General features: G+C 44.5%; 1 protein-coding gene across 4 annotated transcripts in view; it reads right to left on the reverse strand.

Annotated features, from left to right (window-relative positions):
- The window catches only part of GLI2 (GLI family zinc finger 2), a 191430-nt gene that overhangs the window by 67085 nt on the left and 101692 nt on the right, over window positions 1-22653 (reverse strand). The gene's annotated exons all lie outside the window — the stretch shown is intronic.

The following is a 22653-nucleotide window of genomic DNA, read 5'->3' on the forward strand; positions in this document are numbered from 1 at the left end:
TGATATCAGCGCTATCATATACCAGAGAAGTGGAATGAATAAATAATCAAAGTCATGCGGAGAAATCCTACATCTTCGACATAAAAGATCTCCAACAGGGTTTTTGACAAAGACAAGCAGCTAAGCGCTCTTTGAACTTGAGGAGATTATAGCAAGCACCAAGGAAAACTAGACTTGCAACGCAAATCAGACTCAACAGAGCCTGGTGGGATCCAGACCTGCATCGTCCCTCAAGCCTGGAGTGGCAGCAAACACTGTTCCTGAAGGTCTGTACACACAAGTTGAAAATATTTACCTAAAAATATAACAGCAAGAGCAGTGCTAATGCAGAACGTCTAGGCAGTCAAAAGAGGCTCAAAAGCGCCTACTGCCAGGTTCTGAGAGAGAAGCCCAAATTGCTCTCACTTGTAATCACTTGAGGCCCTATTTTTTATTCATTTGAGAAGCTTGTTTCATCTTTGATGGAAAGATAAAGTGGTCTCAAAAGGCACCGAACACCTACATTGACTTATTAAATCTACAGGTTTTAATATTTATTATTGACCCCAAAAGTTAACAGCGAGAATATCTGAGTGAGTTGAGCTGATTGAAAATTCATCAGGTTATTTCTCCTCGCCACCCCCAACAACGCTGCCTGGCTGCCTGGGCCCTTCCTGCTAAAATTACAGAAGCTAAAGAAATACAATTAGCAGAGCCTCGACAGCAATACCATACGACCGCAACAGCGATACCGTACAATCACCCTCTGAAAGGGCTCAGCACATCTGTAAAGATGCCCCTTTCTAGATTTGTGGCGGCGATTGGCTTAAAGATAAAATGCTGGTCTTGCTCTGCCTTTAAAAACAGACAGAAGTTCTTCGCTAAACATAACTTAATATCGTTGCAGGTTTTCCCATTCCTTCTCTCGTTTCTTGGCCTTTCTGTCTAACTGGAGACTAAAAGCAAAACAAAACCAACCTCCTAAGTGAGCATTTCAAAACCCAGTCTGTGCTCCATATTTCACTGTGACTTGCCTCCGCGACAGGTACCATCTCTCTGTAGAGTGGGGAAGCACCATCCAAGACCAAAGTGTCAAGGCTTGGGCCAAATCTCTCGCTGATGCTCAGCAAACTCCAGTAAGCGCCAAACTCTTTTTCTATGAAAGACTTAAAAGTCAGCCTTTTGCATCTGTGACTCCAGCTGCAACAGAGCTACTCTGACTCCGTCCGGTGGGGATGTGCTCCTCTTGGGTCCGTCGCGCAAAGCCTGTGTGTAATCCTCATATACGCCTTTCCCAGCATATCAGTCAGAGGATCTGAGGCTCCTACTCCCATTGCAACGTACAATCCCTGAGCACAGTGCAGCACAGGCGCTGTCAGCCAGGCTGCTGGGAGAGGTGAGAGACTACACAAAAACAACCTTCCTGCCAACTCTGCTGAAAGGCGTTAAGCGAAGGTAGTCGGGATGGAAAGTATTTAAGGCTCTGCAGCAGACTTGCTCTCTGTGCTCCAGCAAAGGGCTGGCACTTCACACTACCTGATACACTGGGAGCATTTTTGCAGCTCGCCTAATGTCAGGACACAGTAGAGTAACTGTTAACCACCTCCCCCACTTCTGCTCCCCTCCCCTCCTCTTCCAAAAGCAGCTCCGGGAAAGAATGAACTCGCATCCTTTAGGATTTGCTTTGGTAGGAGGAAGATTCACCCTTTAACCATTCTGAGTAGGGATGATCTGCTACATAGGGACACTTGTAAGGAGTCTTCATTTTAAGAGGTAACTAGTTGGAAAACCAACTGTTTTTCCAGGTCAAAAATACACCACATTTGAGCTGTCACACACCATCCCCTGCTCCTGCAGCACAGTAAAGCCTCTGGTCTCCCCGAATCATGCTCAGCTGAAACTGCTGCCCAGGCCGGCAGACAACCTAAAGCTACTGGCCTCCTCCCTGGGAACACTGCTGTCCCCAGGAGCTTTTACACTGTCACATACAAAGCATGGTCACAAAATCAACTGGCCCTGCACAGACATCCAATGGCAGACAACATCTCTTCCAGCCTGAGGCCCTAGGCTGGGCTTCCTGTAGCTCTCACCCCCATATATATATACCATACAAATAAACCCAAAGGAGCAGCATCACTTCTGTGGTCCTGGGATCAACTCACAGCCCTGCTCATGGCACCCCTATAGGTGAAGTTTACCAACCTCCCAAAACAAGGTGGCCACTCTGCCAGTAATGGACAGGTCCAGGGCTGAGTTAACCCCCAAAGTGCAGGAAATTGTGAACTGATATGGGCTGAAACTGTGTTTGCCATTGTAGTTGAGTTTTAATGATACAGAGAATCATATCCTAATCCTATGGCCCATTCCCTAGAGCAGTTTAATTTATTAATAATGATTAAACTACTAAAACCAGGTCAAACTGAATATCTTAAAAGCCAGGCCAGTTATGTTTTACTTTGTAACTGTGCATTTGTACATGATTGATTGCTGAGATAATATTGGAAATTTTTGTGCTAAAAGAGTCTTTCCCTGTCACCCAGGAAAGCTGGGAAATAAAAAACAGAGACTGTTTGCTGCCTGGCCTCCTTTCCTAGCTATCTATTGATATAAAAATGACATCTCCCCCTCACACCTCTGCTTATTAATGGGAGAAAAATTTCCTTGAACTTTCTCCCTCCCACTGACACTGCGGGTTTGTTTTTAGCATTTCAACCTACTTGGTCCATGGGAGGGGCAGTAATACCTCTGCCTTGGGCATCTGTTTTACACTCCCATTTCCAACCCCACCATGTGCCCTGTGCTCGGCTGCCACTAATGATGAGGGGAAGGGTTGTTTTTTGTGACGTCCCTTTGCAATGTTCCAGTTCACAACTTCCCTTCTGCTTCCCTGCCTGGGAGCATCAGCCAAGCCTACAGGATCCAGTGGCTGGTGCTGTTCCTTTTTATTCTCTTCCAGGTGCTTGGTCAGAAATAATGAATGGTTTTATAGGCAATCAACTACCAATTCATAAACGTCAGCCTGGCTCTGCTTCTTGTTCCCACCCCTCCAGAAGAGGACTGAGAGCTGGCAGCAGGACAGGAACACATGCCGTTAACAAAGATGGATGTTTTACACATAGGAGTTAAAAAGACAATTATATTCAATTACTTCAAGTAAGTTACGGTGATGTATTCCTGAATAGCCACAGGAAGGGTAATATGATGATTAGGGCAATGAATTTGCCAACTTTAATCTAATCAAGACGATCTTTTGTTTAGCATTATCTGCTTTGCAGTGGCAGAGGATTTACCAAACCCAAGCAATCTTTGCAGATTTAACCCCAAAGCTGCCCAATTAGCATTAATGATGATTGTTTTACACAAGAGGGAGGAAGGTTTTAGCAGGAGGCCTGGGGAAAGCTGTCCCCCAGGAAAAAGTCAGGCCACACTAAACCATGTAGTACGATACACTGAGGCACAAAGGCACAACAAGGCATCCCCCAGAAGTCCTAAGCACTGGAACCACGGATAAACACTTCCTCTGGTTCCTGCTGAAGGAAGAGAAACTGAGGAACACATCAAAACCAGCACCCAAGGGGAAGGGACAACGAGAAAACAGATTGTTTTCTTTAGAAATAACACAGTTCTACAACAAGTTGGAGGGGCACAGCTCCCAGGGTGAAGCACAGCGGCAGAGAGGCGAGGCACAGTCAGGAGGCCCCACCTTCCACCCCGCCGCAGATCCTGCAGGAATGTGTCTGCTCCACTGTGCCATTTGATAAGGGGAAAGACGCTGCTACCTGTCCCCACTTGTCGGAGCTGATTTTCTGGCCAAGGTTTATGAGCAAGACACAGACCTCCCACTGCTGTATTCTCATCCTCATCTATTCAAAGGCCAGCCAACCCTCTGGCTTCAAAGAGAAAAGATATGAGGCAGAAGCACAGGTTTAAAGGGGATGTCCCTTTGCTGAAAATCCCAGGAATCAGGGTGGGACGCATCAGAAACAGGCATTTTTTGAGGATGATGCAGGCTTTTGATTATCTCCACAGATAAACCTGTGCTTCAAGAGAAACACAGACTGCACATACGGGTTTGTACAGCAAGCAAAGGAACCGTTTTGACATCGCTCACAGAAGAACCTCTTTTTTAGCTGCCCAAAAAAGAAAATTAGGAAGGGTTGAGTAAGCTTTTTCTATTCCAAATACTTCAGCTTACACATATGATTATGTATAAAATAAAATAAAATTATGGAAAAAGAAAAGAAATCAGACACCCATCACCGCCTCCCTCCCCGGTGCTGAATTGGGTTCCATTTGAAGTTTGCTTTTACAAAAAAAATTCAGAAAAGCCTTGAGAAAGGATTTAAAGAATGTCCACTGTTGGCTCTTGCAACTGGGGTGCTGCAGCAAGACTGTTTGGGAAGAGATCCTGAGAAGTGCCCCCCACGCACACCCTTGCTACCACCAAATATGTTCTGGGCTCCTCTTGCTTCATCTGAAGTACATGAAAGTTGCACAGGACACCTTGTGGGCAAAAAAAATATGGTTTTCTTATCAATGTCCAACAGTCTTCTGTGGGAACAAGCAGTCAAGGCTCTAAGTGGGTTTCTTAGCCATCAGAAATAGTGCACAAGCATTTTTACAATCAACAAGGAAAGTAATTTGTTGAGGAAAAAAGTAAAAGATCATTGTCTAGATAATTCAGTACCTGTAGTGCTTTTCTCAACAAATTTGCGGAAACACCCCTAAAAAATTAACATCTTATAAAAGAGGAAACACAAATACTGACTTCTTGAGGTGCATTTTGGCTTTACTTCCTATGGAGTTAGTGATGCATGGGACACACCTTTCATAAAGGGATCACAAGCTACCTTGCAAAGACTAACAGAGCTTTGCTTCTCCTTAGGAAGGGAAGCAAACATGCATTTAAAACATAGCCCCATTTTTTTACCAGACAGGGGCTGAAACAGGGTAATGCAGAATAACTTGTGCAAATATACAAAGCCAAACAAAAGCAGGTTACCCAGTGAACCTCAATCACAGCAGGCAGAAATTGCAACTTTAAAAGCTTCAGAGCCCCAGGGTACTGGATGGATTCGTGTTAGTGGGAGAAAAAACTTTTCCAGACAACAGTTCACACACTCCTGTCACTGCGATGTCATTAGTAACTGTGCACAAGCAGCTGACACAGAAAAAAAAGGGAAAGGGATGTCCTAGAAGATGCTGGTGAGAGTTCACAAGTGGTTCCACAGCAGCAGCACTGTGCTGTCACTGGGCACACCCCTCTTACTGGGGAAGGTGGGATGCTGTTGGTGAGACACAGCAGCTTACAATAGCTTTTGCCTCTTTTTTTTTTTCTCCCAGGTCCAGCTTCTTTGAAAATGATAACAGGGGAGTAACTGCTGTCTGCACTACAGGGAAACCTCTAACGTGGGAGGAGGTTTTTCCTAGTTTTCCCGATCTCCAGAGCAAAGGCCCTTCTTGCTGCCTACACTTTCTCCTGGATGTCCAAATCTCTCTCTCTTCTCAAGAACAAGGTTAAGGTACAACAAACATGAAGCGTTCTTCACTCAGTCATCCCCCAGAGAAGCCCAAAGCATCAAGTGAGAAAGAAATTTTAAACAGTATTCGTTTTTCTTATTAGACTTTTTAAAGTCTCAATTTTACTCATCCACAGCATACATTTAAAGGGATGTATTTTGGCATCCTATGAGTATAGTGGTTGTGAAACAGCAAAGACAGGCCCATGCTTTGCTCCCCAGCTTTTCTGTGGTGATTTTCCTCACATCAGAGTTCTCCTGGGGTTGTTGGGTTCTGAGCATCCCTGGACAGCCTCAGCATGTGAGCAGTGGAGGCAAATCCAGCCTCGAGCAACTGAGTGTGTGTGTGGCTACTTGACTCCCTTTGATAGTCCATCCTGGGCGTTTCAGTGTTGTATTTGGATGGCCGCCCCTCTGGCAAAGTGCTGCAGGACTGTAGGTGTCGGCAAGGGAGATGTTTTTGTGTTTGTGTGACGTCCCTAGAATAATGATCTAGCTGTTTAAGTGAGCTGAGCGAATGAATGAGCACAAGAAAAACATCTTCACTGAAAGCGCAGCCAAAGTTAATGCACCATTAATAATGGTCTGGGTGAATTATTGGAAGGGATAATAGGCCTGGGGTCAGGGAAGGTCTGAGACAAAGAACAGGGAAAATTGGGTCACAGAAACATGACAGAGCAGATCACGCTGATGCGTCTGTGGGATTCTCCTCGGATGAAGTTATATACCACCACACAGAATATTAAGGGCTTTGCAAGGACAGCCATTCCCAGAACCACCACTCAGATCGATACAGGGAGGAGGGGGAGCAGCAGACACACAAGGCTACAGTAGCTGCCTCTTAGTCCCCCACGAGTCCCCCTTTGAGAGATTCACTTTAATGTTGTTTAAATACTTTGCAAAATACACCAACTGCGCGCCTTCCTCAAAAAAGGATATTTATGTGGTTGCCAATTACACCAATCTGAGAATTTTCTAAGCAGAGAGATGTGTCTGGGGGAGTATCTGCCTTCCCTGAATGGCAGTACCATGCATTTCTCAAAAACCCATCTGAGGTGCTTCAGCAGCTCTGCTTTTCTCTCTCCAAAATTGCAGCAGACTGGTCATGGAGCCACAACCTCTTCTCCTGCCCCGTCACCTGCCTGTCTTCACAACATTAAATTACCGAGTAATCTCGCTTTGTCAGAATTTCCCTTCTTTAAAACAGAGATAATAATACCTCCCTACCTCAGAGGTTTGGTTAATGTTTATACAGCACTTTAAAAATGATGTGGTAATTAAGTGCTCAGTATTATTATATCAACGTGTATAATGATTCCAGCAGACAGCACTATAAACAGGGCTGTACTATGCCTGCTTTCCTTTTGTTTGGCTTGTTAGCATTTGATTTGGTTTTCATACAGCATACTTCAATTATTATTGGTTAATTGTTCTGTTGTTTTACTACCTGCTCAGTGGCTTTGACAAAAATAAAAGAGGAACCACACAGGTAGAATAACAGGAAACACTCATTTTGGCCCACTGTGAACATTACACCAAGGAAAAATGGAGGCAGGCTCCCACCAGCTCACCTGCGGGAGCCTCTCCTTCCCCAAGCACTATAGACCATTTTGAAAAGCTGTTTCCATCCAGACGGATGGAGAACCAGTTTTCTCTTCTTCTAACAAAACTAATGCAGAAAGATGGTGGTAGCCTGATTTGCAAAACTATATTTTCAGACAACGTGTGCAGAATGTCGGAGAAGGCAATGTGCTTAATTTAACTGTGGTTGGGTATAACAAACCAAGCTTCCCATCCAGGTAAGAAATAAAGATCACACAACTAACTTCTGTGGGACAAACAGGTCAAGTAATGGTAAATACCTTGAAGGAGAGTTGAAAGGAGAAGGGGCCTTGCTGGAATGTAGATTTGTGAAAATTAAAAAAAAATAATAAAAATACATTGTTCTTCAGCTATAAAATCACCCCCCAAAAAAGCCTTGGAAAAGCATTATTGTACTGACATCTCAAAGCACCTGCATGACAGAGACAGTGTGACTTCACACTCAGAGAAATTGAGGCGCAGTGAGGAGCAGAGGACCACACTGAGAACGCTTGCTCCACTCCAGTGCTGCTGGAGCCTCCACATGTATCTCAGTACCACAGAATGACCCAGGAGCTGTTGATTTCTCTGCCCAGGTCCCTGCAGGCACACAGACTTTGAATGCCCATGTGGATGCAGTACTTACTTTATGCAGAATAAAGCCCATTCCCAGGGTGACCTGCATAATAAAAGCCATTATAAAATCCATGAGACACAGCAAACATCTCTATCAGACATTGCAAATGGAAGGCTGCCCCCTTTGGCATCCCAGAGGAAACCTCCTTGAATACAATCAACAACCATCCATCCTCTTGGGGACAGCCTAGAGGGGTTTATCCACATACAAAGTTTATTCTACTGCTTCAGCTCAGGTGGAAGAACAAACACAAGTCTTTTGAAAATGTTGAGCCTTATGCAGCCCCCGCCTAGGACACAGGCAGTGTTGGCACATGGCAGGCAGAACATTGTTCTGGTGGCCATGCAGACTGGGAACACGTTTCAGCCTGGCCACTGTTTTTGCGTTTGGGCAGCACTGCTGAGCTGCAGGCTGTGTCCAAAAGCAGGGAAGGCAGGCAGGCATCTGCAGAGCGAGCTGGCTCTTGCAGCTGGGATGGGGCGAGATTAGATCAGTGAGCTCCCCCCGCAGCCCCGTGGCCAACTCGAGACAACACTGAAGGAATTTGCCCATAAAGTTCCTCCCCACCCCTAGAAGAAGGCAGTGCACTTAAATGAACTCAGGCCCTAATGGAAGAAGGATATTCTTGTTCACCTCAATGTCTAACCCATCCTGAAGCTCCTGGCAGCTCCACTCAGCTCTCTCCTGTGTACTGCCTGACCTTTGGTAAGGGCATTAAACCTGTCAGTCTTTTCCTGGGCAAAAGAGATGGAACAATTACAGCGAGGCTAAAAATAGCCTCTACCCCTTCATGGAAAAGTTAGATTAAAAATGTAACAGTTCATTGACATTTTCTATAAGAACACAGAATTGTTGTTAAGAAATCAAACCCTGATATTCCTCAGTTGCTATCTACCATCTCCAAAACATGGTATGAGGGGCTTTTTGCCTCATCCACCAAAGGCACTGGTGGCAGAGACACAAGGACACCAGGAAACTCTTCAACGTGCTCCCATACAGCAGCTGGCTTTACAGCACCCTTCACATGTGACCAAAAATGGGGCACTTCGCTTCTCAATGAGAAAACAGAAACTTTCTGAAGCCTGCTGACAACCCACATGGAAAGTTCTGGATTTGCTCTTGTAAAATAGGTCATATCCAAAACTTCCAAAAACTTCAAAATGGTGGTGGTGTGGGGGGGAATGAATATATTCAGGTCTGTAGAAGTATTTTCAAACATTCAGATGGGCATCTGTGAATGAATGCATTATCTATTATTCTACAAGAATTCCTGGGGGCTTCAAGTTATTGATATGCGGCAGCCTTAGGGGGACAAACCATTAATTCTTTGTACCACTGGGAAGGGTAAATAACATGAAAGCAGAGCTCTCCTACAGCCAGGGGGAACCACACAAGCAGGAGGAAGTCTCGCAGTGGGGTGTCCGAACACCAGAGCTCTGATGGCTTTCCGAAGAGCAGTAATTAGAAAAGTCTCTTGATCAGCCTCACTGTCACCAGCCATCTTCTTCAATCCCAAATAGTTGGAATTTAGGGGAAAGTTTAAGGCAAAACAGTTTTCCATTAGAAAACATTTTCCAGGTACCTGCAGCTGCTGTCAGAAGCAGCACAGAAGAGATTAAGATGGTTTAAGATCTATTACAGACTACAAGAAGAACACAGAAGTGATGTACCTGAAATCCCTTGATTTTATTGCAACAATATCTCCCAACATAGGAAGTTTTTCTGAAAGAGACTGCTGAGAGTTTTTGCTTCCATTTTCTGTTAAATAAGCATTGAACTCTTTGTGCCACAATAAAATCTGAAACATCAGCAGTGCAATGGCGAATGGAAACCTGCTCCACTCACACGTTACTGCTGGAGAAATTGCAGGATGCCAATCCCACCTGGGGCATACCAGTCTACCCCACCATACCTGATCAGGAGTTACTATCTCCATGTTAAGCATTTCCAGAGTGAGACCTTTCCACCAGTGCTAGATTTCTATTAGCTGGACCAGAAGATATGACCACTGAATGGCAGAAAAGAAACCCAAAAGGCCTAATGCAGTTTATTAATTCCACAGGTGAGCTGTAAATATTGAGAGTCTTGAAAATCACTTAATTGCCAGGCTGTCAGGCCAAGATTTGTTTTGAGGAGGCTGCCAATCTGACAGTTATTAACAAACAAAGAGGCCACAAGCCCTGACTGCACCGAGATCCTTGTTATTTCTACTCATGTGCCACCTCCCAACAGGAAGTACTTAATAAGAATAATAATATCCCGAAAGGCCAACCTACGGCAGTGCAATTAAAAAGCTTTTCTGTCTCACTTTGAGGGGAAAAAAAAATAAAGAGGGGGAAATTAAAATCAGACAGGAAATTCCACTAGAACAAACTAACTTATTCTAGTTATGTCCTAATAACACAGAATTGTGCCAACTCCTCCAGAAAGCAGAGGAGGGAAAGAAAAAACAAAAAGAGGGGGGAAAAAAGAAAGGAAAGAGTAAAGAAGGCCTCTAGACTGACTCAGATCTGAGGCTACATTGTGGTTTGGCTGTGGCTGCAATTCTAAAGGGAGAAAGGCAGTACAAGCAAATAAAAGGCAGTTTGCTTTTCGAGTAAGTTGCTGCTATATGATGTAACTCCTGTAAGAAAGCATGGCCACTGCCCCTTTGTTGAGAAAAGATACAGCCCAATAAGCTCGAAGGACCCGATGAATCTTGGGGCTCGCTCTCCCAACAGCTGCTGACAGAGAATGGAAAGAAGAAAAAAAAAGAAAAAAAAATCCCAACCAGCAAGGAAGAAATCCCAGCATGCAAGGGGCAGGCAGGGAGGTGGGGCAGACCAGATGGTGGTTCAGCTTGTGCCTGCTTGGACAGGCAGTAGGAGAAAAATCAGTTTGTCAAAGACTTCTATGAAAAATGATGGATCCCCTAAGAAAGCCATGTTCACAGAATAAAAGGAGAGAGAAGTTTAAGGAGAGAAGTTTTTTACAAATTGTTACCATCCTGCTTCCTGAGAACCCAGCAGCATCCTGGATTCAGCAACTGCTTGCACCTCCAGCTGATTCAGCAATTTCCAAAACAAATGGGCCAAGAGGATTTGCCCCGACTGCTCTGGGACCAGGCCAATGAATAGCAAACTCTGCCTATTTCACAGTAAAGCTCATTTCATAGTGGAAGCCACATCACTTTAAAACAGCTGGTGAAACAAGATTGTGTGAACCTCATCTGACTGCTGAGTGCCTGGAGTATTCCCTAATATACCCTGAATTTCTCCCTTGGTCCCCAGTACCTGGCTATGAGAGATGCCCCATGTGTTTCTTTTTTTGGGTACCCAAAAGAAAGATAAATGCATTCAATGCATGTGCAGACATGGTCCTGACAGTAGTCCCACCTCCCCGTCAGCAGTAGAGACTCTGGGAGCAGAGAACCAGAGCATGAATTCACAGGCAGCTGAACATGTTGCTCAATACAGCTCAGGTGTTCCTGGAGCTTATTTTACATCTGAGCAGTTTTCCTTCCAAACTTCCAAAGGAGTTTCCCTTGGTTCTCAAAAGTGCAACTGTTTTAGATCACCTAAAATACAAGGCTAATTTGTATATTGCACCATTAGATTGAGGCTTTATGGGAGAAAGTACTAACTGGCATTTATGACCTGAAAGCAGCAGGAGCATCAGACAACACTGCTGACTTCAGTTGCATCCGACCTGACCAAGCCCAGGATCTGTGCTGGTGAGACGTGGAGGGACAGTGCAGAAGCCTCAGCTCAGAAACGAGACTGCTGGAGTACCAAAGGGCAAAGTAGTGAGTGAAGGAAGGAGAGCACATGAGCTATCACACAGTGCTCTCTGGATGACAATTCTCATCTGATAGCAAATCTAGCAGAGCCCTGACCGTGCACCTTCCATTCATGCAAATAAAACTTCATTGAGGAGCGTCATCCCAAGCTGTATCCCAGGGATCAGGTCTACAGATGGATATGTCTTTTAGCATTCACGCCCCCAGCCACACATTCACACCTCTCCCTGGAGGTGGCACTGGCACTCATGAATCACACTGAGCCAGCTCAGGGAGTTCATCCAGTTGAAAAACTAATCACCTAAAATTTTACTGCACAGGGTTTTGGCTGGATCAACTCCCTGAACCAGTTTACCATGAGATCGCTGATGAAGAAAAAGCAAAATGCTGCTGTTCAGCGACCACTTCCAGCCCCAGCTGCCACTGAAAGCATTAGTTTTGACCTCCCTGGGCCACTCGTCCCCACCACACAGCACTCTCCATTATGGTGGCCAGGATGTTTCTGTGTGACTGCAGGGCTAACTGGATGGAGAAGTGCATCTCACTGAAAGATAGTTTACCTCTTCCCAAGGGCTGATACTCACAGCCCAACTTCCCAGGTGCTGGTCCTGGGGGGCATGGCTGCTTCTACATGTATGGAGTAGCTGGGATGACTGGCCATTGCAAACTAAACACATTTACCCAAATCCATCAGGTAGCACTCCATGAGCTGTCTGCTCAACCAGCCAGTGCAACTTGCAGGAGTTGGAAAGCTGCCTTGGAGAACAAAAACTCCCAAGCAGATGCCTAAATCCTGTGAAAGCTCAGGTGCCAATGCCAACAAGAAAGGGCACGCCAGCCCGCCCTGATCACAGACCTACCTGAACGGTCTCTCCCATTGCAGGGCTGCCTGCTGCCATCATGGGGACACCTGTACTGCCTCGTGATAGAAAGACTTGCTCAATCTTTCAGGACAAGGCTGTGCTTCAAACTCAGTTTGAAGCATTTCCAGCCTCTCCAATCCAAACCACAGGAGTGAGTTTGCTTTCTTTATGCATATACTCCTCCAGGCACTAAAACAAACTGAAATCAAACTGTTCCTATAGGCAATGGCTTGAAAAATTCCCCCTTCGTATGAAAGATCTACTTCTTTATTTATAAAATTGAACAAATTGAGTCTGGAAAAAAACCATGCAGAATCTGCTGTGCACTTTGACCAAATTTCTTTCCAGAAATGGAAGAAAATGTGTCTGTTCTCTACTAGTTGTGATAAAATTGCAGTGCTGGGTATTTTTTTTCTTGCACTTATACCCAGGTGATAAGCATCTTGATAGCTTTCAATGAAGAGTTTTGGGAGCTTTTATGCTTCAGGACACCAGTGCCCAAAGCACTCTTAGTCGATAAAGACTGAGAGAATACTGCACGAGCTTCTTTTAACCAGGCAGCCTGCTGCTCTTAACCAAGCAGAAGGTCTGATGACGAGAGGGGTGAGGAAGTTATCTGTTTTACCCAGCTGTGGTTTTGGTGCAGGCTAATAACTCCCATGTATCATCCTGCCTTGGTATGAAAATTTTCCGACTGGTATTAAAAATGGTCCCAGTGCAGTTTGCAGCAGATTTTCCGAGCAGCTCATGCAAAGTGCCGGTTGTTAGCATGCTGCTTGTGTAATGAGGGTGCTTAAGACTGTAAGGGGTCTCTGGAAGGTCCTGAAGAGTGATTGCAGTTCAGGAGACTCACCCACCTGGCAACACACTGATTTATGGCCTGCTCAGTTAATAGCCCTGCTTAACACAGGAGTTTGTCGAGATTAAGTAATTGCCTGAAACAAAAAGTTTATTATCTTTAAGTCTCTGCTGATGTATGACTGGGTGTTGGAAGAATCATGTGAAAGATCATCTGTGATTCCCTCCCACTTTAAGGGGAGTAAAAAAAAAAAACCCAAAATAATAAGGTTTTAAAAGACAAGCTCTTCAAAAAAGATTTTGGGAGCACACAATGTACACTGAAACATGGTTGCAATTACAAGGAGGGGGTTTCACACCTAGGGTGCCATCTAATAAATAGCTTAAGTAATAACACAGTTCTGTGATGCATTTTTCCCCAAGAACTGCAAATGTTTTGTAAACATTAATTAATACCACCCCTTGAGAGATAACTGATCCTGTCACACAATAATAAGATTGGGAATAAATCAAGATGCAAAGCCTGTTTAGTTTCCATGCATCACATAGTGGCCTTTCTCATCCAAAAAAACCCCAAAAACAACAAAACCCTGGAAATTTTCGAATCTAGGAAAGACTGCAGATAGCTGTAAAGTTAAAAGATGTTGAATGCTAAATTCTACTACAATTATTTCTCATCTTCATTTCCAGATGCTTCAGCAGGGTTAATCGGCTTGATTAAGGTCACACACACTTACACTGCCTCATGAAACCGAGATGCAAAGAGCACCAGAGCACAAGGCTTTGCGACTTGCCTTGTTCCACCCCCACCTTGAGATGAGCCACCGGCCTGCTGAGCATCTCTCACAGAGGGGCTTGTGCTAGAAGATCACACGATCCAAACCTCTCCTTCTTCGTCCCCCGCTTCCTTCCCACCCCCAAATTTGCTCAGAGTTGGCATACGAGCACAAGAGTTTGGACACGGGGGAGGGGGGGGGAACAGGACTGACAAGAAAGCCCCATCTATTTTAACCGCTAAGTAACATTCCCACAGCCCCAGATGTCAGACACACTGTCCCTTCTCGCATCACTTAGAGGCCTTCCTGCAATAAAATGGGAATTGGCTCCAGCTTTTCCTAGCACTTCTCATATTACCTTTTAATCCAAATACATATGGTTCAGGGAACACTGAGAGACCTGCATGAAAGGATGTACACCAAGAGAATGCAAACCCTTGGAAAAAAGGGGATTAGATCTGCAAGACTCCCTTGGCCCCAAACATGTGCCCCCCAACCCCCCAGCATATTAATCAAGAGTCTGATGAGATTCCTTTTGAAATTCCCCAAAAGATTTCTGTAGACTTCAGTGGCTTTTGGATCAGACTACAAACTCAGAATAAATCATAAACTGGCTGTATCTGCCAAGTTTATTTCTTTCTTTTCCAGGTTTCAGAACAAATCCATTTTACTGCTGGGAAAAAGCAGAATAAAATGACTGACAAGAGTTCAAATATCCCATATCACTCCTCATATTAATTCAGCCAGTCAATCTATCTCACAACTTTGGGAAATGAAGCAGATTACTTTTGCCAGATCAAACCACAAAATCTGTGTTGCTTCATTTATGTGCAGTTTATTATTTAAGACAACCTGTGCAAACCCTTTCTCTTGGGTTAGAAGTGACAATGTGGGAGACTAAAGTTATTCACAGTCTTAAGCTAAGCCTCAATTAACCAAATTACATCTGCACTGAAAAAAATCTAATGATCACCACAACCCCTCCCCCACCCAATCAATTTTGAAGATGCTCTCTTATTAAAAAAACATCTAATCTTAAATGATGCACAAAAAGAAAGGACCTCAAAATGTGACACAAGTCCCTGGAAGCTCATGTTTTCTATAAATTTGGATAGTTTTATTAATTTGTGGTTAATGCATTCCTTTTTTTAAAAAAAACTCTATTTAGCACTGATAGCAAATTCTCCATGTGTAAAAGACCTCATTACATTTCCAAGTTGGGTGATTCTGCAGCATGTCCCTCTATCAGCACCTGTCCTCAGTGAGCAGAAAACGGAGCTGTTTCCCCACTCTCAATTCAGAGCCCGGCTGATGTGTCCTGATAACTTCAAGCTACCTTGGGAGATCTGCAAGTTGGGGAACTTCCTATGGCAAACAACTTCAGATATCATTTAGGGTTTAATTTATTCATTCATCATCTGCTGAAAGCAACATCAGCACTGGCTTTGAGTTGAAAAGCCACTGCATAATGGATATAGCGTCATATTGGACTTCTCTCTCATTTTCAGTGCTTTCAGAAAAAGCAGCCAGACATCCTGGTAAGAGAAGCTTGGTGAAGACCCTTGAATTTGCTTTGACCCACTGCTTGGAGCTCCATGTGCCATTTCAGGATCGGATCTACACAACCACTTGTGTGCTGGGCCCCCAAACTAGGGCAAGAGCAGAAATGGGAATATTAAGTTCTTCAAAAATGCAGTACTGGCAGATCAAAACATCTGCGAACACTGTGTTTTACTGACAACACACTTCTAACTTTGAAACAGGTATTGCTATCAGGCTATTAGTACAAGCACTTTACTTTGAAGTATGTACTGTAATTCTTGCAATTTTACTCCCAGCTCTGGTATTCATTTGGCTCAGGTTACTTCTATAATTTATCTTCCCACTGCAAAATTCAGACTGTAATACACCCATCCAGAGTGGTATAGGTATAAGCACCCTCTTTCTGTGCCCCTCTTTTATCATGCATGATATTTTTCAATGAGAAACTTTAAAGGGAAAAAAAAAAAAAAGAAGAGGTTTTCAATTCCATTGATGCTAGATCTCAGTTTTTCCCACGAGAAAATCACTTAGCACTTCTCTGACTTCAGGTGACTCACTGCTATTACCCTGCTGAGGCTCCATGCTCCCGTCGCAGTGTTTAACCCAGGCACGTAACTCACCCCAGTGTGGTAGGCGTGTTGGCATTTGCTAATAGGCTTCCTGGGCTGTCACCTGAATGTGATGGCTGAGACAAAAGATTATGCGATGATTTCTGTTTACAGAGCAGTTATGATAAGCTGACATTTGCCTCTAGCTGTTGGGTTTGATAACTCAAGTATGGCCTACATGAGCGCTCCTCTGAGCTGGCGACTCTTCTGTTGAGAGTTGTTTTAGAGGAACTTCTCCACTTACCCTCCTGAAAATTACAAGCGAATTCCTAATGCATGTGAATGAGGCTGGATCGACAGCTGAGGAAGCTGTGGTGCCTTAATCTCCATGCTCATATCATCACATGTCACGTCACCCATGCCACCTCACTAGCAGTGGTCAGCACTTTCCCTGAAGGCTCGTTTTCCTGGTTCCTAGTCCGAGGATGATTTCCTTCACCCAGCCCCCACAAGAACTAGACATGTCCCTCAGATGGGACACCCACTGCCAGGGAGCATCATCAGCATCCTCCTTTGTGCAGCAAAGCTCCAGCAGCAGATGCCTTTGAACACCTGAACGAGCATTTTCCCATCACCACTCCTGATTTCACAACTCTTCACTCGTAAGCAACAACCTGTATGTGCTCAAAAGGAGAAGAGATCTGGGTCATAGACTGGGGAGACAAAGAAACCACACCACAAGAAGACTGACTTTGTTCCTCAGGGAACAACAGTGCCAGGTAGGCATCAGCACCTTGAAACATCACTGGGGCTGCTGAGGAAGAGGAAGGAAAGAAAGTACCCAGATAAACCCGTATTGGCATTGTTTGGGTTGTCAAAGCCACAACTGGTGGAGGTGATGGCACACCTAACCATGCTGGTGGGTTCACAGCTTCTCATTATACTTCTCCAGGTGGGTTCACAGCTTCTCATTATACTTCCCCAGGAATCAGCTGGTACTGATCCTGACATGTACACTTAGTTAAGAATAGAGAAGAAGAGGAAGAAGAAACAGAGCAGGGGAAGCTACAATGCGAAGGAAGGGGACAACAGGTTATTGCAGCCACCTTTCTAAACTATTACTTGTGCCAAAGGCCACAAATGCCTATGGCATATTTAATTATTCACACTTATCCCTATAAGATTTTCAGTGAACTGGTTGGCCAGCAAATGAGTTTGTGGGCACAACAATTTTCCAGATTACTGGGGTTTTTTTCCATTTCTCAGGATGCATTCTTCTCTTATCTTCTCTTGACTTTGTCTCATCTAGTATCAGTGAAAGCCACATCCACAGCCCAAAAGAATTGCCAAACACAGTTTTGAAAGTACATACAAGTGCTAATTATTATTACTGAACTGTTGTAACCACAGCTGCCCTATCAACTCTCCTGGCAAACACCATGTGGTTGCATACAACTGGGAAATGCAGGCAGACTGGTTAATATATTTTCCTCTGACTCAAAAGACATAAAAAGAAATCTGTTAGTAGCTGGGCAAATCAGGGACATTAATTGTTGATCATCTTCAACTACGTGATGTTTCTTTTTTTATCAGTGTCTGGTCATAAAATGCTCTTAATTTATTAGTTGTAAGTCAAATTTTGCTACACTTACTTATGTCCAGTAACACCACAGTGAGCAAACAGTTCCACTAACTAAACTGAGCTGCAGCTGGGGTTGGATGGCAGATTCGGGCTTTGGAAAACAGCTCTCAATTCAGGAAAGCAATGGTGTGTGTTCTCATCTTCATCACAGTGCAGTTATCTCCCTTTTCATAGCCTGAACTTTTAAGCAAAACAACATCAGCATCTCAGTCTAGTCATGCAGAAGTGGTGAGAAAGGCAGGGCCAAGCCTCCATCCATCCATGTCAGGCACATCCTCTGTGCTCCAACCCTGCACCCTGGGTCAAGAGGAAAAGGTAGCTCTGATGCCCAAACCAGGACACTTGAGACTGAACCCATCATAGCTGGGAGCATATTTGGTCTGTCAAGGAGGGAAAAGAGCAGAGATTATCTGCATTGAGAAACATCAGGACTGCTCCCTCAGCATCCTAAGTAAAGTTCTGTGACTCTGGCTCCCAGTGGAAACAAAATGCCCATTTTTATCACCTCACCTCATCCTGGGTCTATAGAGAAATGAAAGGCGAACACAGTGACTGCTAATATCTTTAGCCACATTTACTGAAACCTTTTGACACCAAGGCTATTTTTATTAGCTAAGTGCACTATGCCTCTATCAGAATGCAAGTTTCATTGCTTACAGTTCAGCCTTGCAAAAAGCCTTTTCCAATCACTGTCTGTGGCAAAGATAAGCCTTAATGACATAGGGAGAGGTTACAGTACCTCCTAGTACAGCCTGGCACTTAGAGCAGCCCTGGACATCCCACGCATTGCTAACCTCTTGCAGCCTTCACTCCCCTGCAGAGCTCTCCATGTACCAGGGCTGTGCCCACAAACACCTGGCTTGGCCAGTCAGCTGGACGTCTCAAAAGTATACACAAAAAGCAGGAATGAAACACAGGCCTACGATTTTTGTTTGGCTTTCCAAAACAGCACAATAAACAGATTTTACTACTTAGAAGAGGCTGGTACATTCAGACTCCTCCTCCTCCTCCCAACCTCCTTTCAAGAAGCTGCAACACCAAGCACTACCTAAGAACCTCCAAGTTGCCCCACCAGGTCAGACCAAGGCTCATGGTATCCCATCTCCAGCAGTGTCCATCTCCCAGAGAAGACCTCAAGGCCAGAAGATGTATACCACAATACTCCAGAGTACTCCCCCCATGCAATTTCCCACCTCAGGTCCTGAGCCAGAGATGTGTCTTCTTATTTAATAACTTTGAGAGGTTTCCCTTTCAAGCTGTGCCTCAGTTTCCCCAGCAGCAGAATGGAAAAAAAAAAAAAGACTGTCTTAATTTTGCAAAAATCTTTTAACAACTATACCAATGCTTGCAAGTGGCTTCAAAACACATCAGACAGAAATCTATGCATATGTGAACCCCTTAATTTTTAATTATATGGGATTCCCTACCTGTCTATTCTTTTTTTCCCCGGGCTGCTGACTCTTTCAAAACAGTAAACTGTATCCCAAGAGAATAGAAGCAGTTTAGAGTGATACAATCTTAGTGTCTAACGCCCTCAGAGCATCCCATGCAATACCAATATTGAGAAACCAGGAACTTGAACAGATGCAGTCAGACCGCTCACGGTGGGAGTTCAGAGACAAATAATTCAACCTTTCATCACTCTCTAATCCCAGGAAAGATATCAAGGTTAAACTACTGAGAAAAATACAGTGAGTGTTAAGCAACATGGATCTCTTTCTGGAAAGGCATAATTAGCCTGCTAGCCATGGTCATCCAGCTCAAGAACTTGAACCTGCAGTAATTTCTCCCATCACAGGATGCAAACCCAAGTAGGTGCACTCACCGTCTGCAGCCACAGCGTGGGTTTGGTGTCAGCCGCTTGCTCTATAATTGGCTCTTTATTGTGAGTTACCACGGAAGGCTCCAGGCAGTCCCCACAGACCTTGCCCTTGATCTGGGTTAAGATACTTTGACCTGTGATCCTTTATAATAAATGATATCCCCCTGTTAAAGAATGCTGCCTTCAACAATATGAGCCTGCCCTCAGGAAATGGGAAAGGAATTTTCCTATAAAGGCAGATTAAGGAAATTCCATGCAAATTTCATGCATTTTGAATAATCATCTGAACCATGACGAACCAGCTTCCCCTCGTCGGGATCCTGCTCCAAATCTTTGTAGTTTGAAGACAAATTTAGGTGTCTCTTTCTTGGCGGTAAAGTGTGTTGTTTTTCTTGGACTTGGCATGTCAGCCTGAGTGTGGCACTCAGTGCAGCTTGACCCTCGGGCTTGTCTACCCACCAGACACAAAACACCACCCAGGCACCTGCACATTCATGTGCAAGGATAGCTGTAGTTTAAAGTTTATACATAGTCCAATATTGCCTCTTGAGTTGGGAAGAGCTCCAGTGCAGGGGTCAAGGAGGGATCATTGTGCCTGTACCTCCTCCTCCTTGGCCCAGCAGGTAACAGAGGCAATTAAACCTTCCCACCTGTAACTGACTTTCTTACTTCATTTTTGGCAGCTCATGAAAATCTGGGTTTGGGACAGGATGGTGCTCAGCAGTTGTACACCCCGCACTGATGCTAACCCACTGGTTGTTCTCTCCCAGGCACCCTCCCCTAGGACAGCTCTGAATGTCCTTCTCTCAGTATTTTCTTTTTGCTTAATTTCTGGCCTCTCTATCATCACCCTAAACAGGATGACAACAGGATGACTTCCATCTCTAGCCTTCTCTGCAGTTGCTTCCTTAGGGGTTTCCCAGCTCTGAGGGTGTCAGCACTTGCCAGTTCCCCCATCAAACCCCTTCTCTATCTCTTAGGCACATCACCACTGCTCTTGGGCACGTCTGCACCACCCTCAGATACCCCAAAGCACTCTCCCTACTAGATGTGCACCATTCCTCCCAACATCTTCTCCCTGATGGTCAAGGTTCCATCTACCTCAGCGCTTCTGAGGTTCACTCTCTGTGCTTTGAGCCTTCAGCCAAGCTATGGTACCTCACATCCTCTTGCTAACCAGAGTTAGAACAAGCAGCAAGGAAACATCATCTACTTTTTAAATTTTAGTTTCCTGAAGAAAATGGTCCATTTTAAGGGACATGGTTGTGTTAATTGGACACAAGCATTTTTTCCTAGAGCAGTGTGTGGTGATGGAAGCCCACTGGACCGTAAGAATTTTAAACCATTACATGTTTTTAAAAATATGTATGTAATACAAATTATAACAATTTTCACTATTTCTCCACCAGTTTATATAAAAATATTTTCCTGATACTCATGAAAAAACTTTCAGTTTACAAAAAGAGTCTTAGCAGTCTTTTACATGCAGCAATGTTAATGAGACTGAAGCCACAAGGAGTGAAAGCACAGGAGAACAGTGTTGTAGTGTATATGTCAGCCCTCGTGTGTGCTTTCAGAGGAGGAAGCAAATAAAATGTTTTGCCAGGCTCCTGAAACGGTACGATGTTAGGACAAACTCCTGCACAGCTTTACTTACTGGAAAATAAAAAAATGCAAGCAATTATCAGTTGTCATTGCTACAGTTAAACTAGGTGATATTTAAAAGCAATGTTATTTTCTAGCAATCAGCATCACAATAAAAGATAGAGGGAGGGTCGCTCTGAAAAGGATGGTACTTCTTTGCTCTGAGTAAATCATTTATGAAATTGAGAACTTTTAAATGAAAAAGTCTGGGAAAAGAGTATTGCAGCTAACAGCAAAGCAGACAACTGCATGCTAACAGCCTAACTTAAAGTCTATTGAAATCAATGGGAGTCTTTCCACCAACTTCATTGGGGTTTGGATCAAATCCTCCAAGAGAATAAGCTATTCTGCAATATCTATTATTACGCACTGTTTTGTCCTGGTAATTAGATGCCGGGAGAGCATAGTGCGATTGTTTAAGGCACTGATCACTCACCCATGGAGACCCGTGTTCAGAGCCTGGGTAGGTCGAACTCAAAGAGGGGTTGCAGATTCCCACTGGCGCCTGTGTGCGTTCCCAGCCCCGCTGCTGCCGCCAGGTAGGCAGGCAGGACAGGCAATGGCGAGAGAAGGCAAAAGATGGGGCTGAGCTGGCAGAGATGTGGTGAGCCCCTGCCCCAAATATACCTGGCTCCTGTCCTTCCTCCAACTCCTCCATTTTCCCCATGCACCATCACTCATGCAAAATATTTTCAAAGTAAAAGTGGACAGCCAGCAGGTCTCAGGTCTGCACAAAGCAGCTCTGTATGGCCCCAGGCATTTTGCACAGTGCACTGAGCATCATCAGCATTACTAACTACGCAGGGAACACGACCCTGTGTTTGCATCTTGTTTCTAAGGTAAAACATACTGCTCCTTGGAGGATAGATCTGAGGGAGGGACTGCAAGTTCCCTGCAATGAAAACACAAACAGAAAGGGTAAACCATGCAGAAAGGACTCCCACCATGAAGCTATACATTTGGCTCACTATGAATACAGGGCTCCATACCATTAGCAGCCAACAGAAAAGACAGTAGAGCCTGAATTCTCCTCAGAGATCTTAGAGGAGATCAGGATCACAAAGCTCTGCCACTGCAATGAGGCTCAATGCAGAGAGTGAGCAGACCTAGGCTCATCAGTTTGCAAAAAAAGAAAACCTCAACTAAAGGAAGTTCAGCAGGTTGTGGCTGGGATGAAGACAGCGCTACAGGTTTGCTAGTTCACAATCTCTTTTCATGGAAAACCTGCGAGCCACCAAATAACATGGAGAGGACGCTGGCTACAGCAATCAAAGGCGCAGTTCCAAGCCTGTCTGTGGCACTCCTCATTGTCGGATGGTGCTCGCACTAAATGGATATATCATTTCAGAAAATGACTACAAATTCACAGAAGAAAAATCCCGTAATGCCACCTGCAAATCAGCCAGTCCTTGAACTGCCAGGTTTGTGAGGCTGTGAGAACACCACTGGGAAGCTGCTTGCACACCTGCTCTGCAACTGAGAGCTCCCCCTTCCCAAAGCTGGAGTCGGAGGTAGACAGACCTT

This window comes from Manacus candei, unplaced genomic scaffold (genome assembly GCF_025592945.1).
Source record: "Manacus candei isolate 608988 ecotype Guabito, Panama unplaced genomic scaffold, ASM2559294v1 h1tg000023l, whole genome shotgun sequence".
NCBI lineage: Eukaryota > Metazoa > Chordata > Aves > Passeriformes > Pipridae > Manacus > Manacus candei.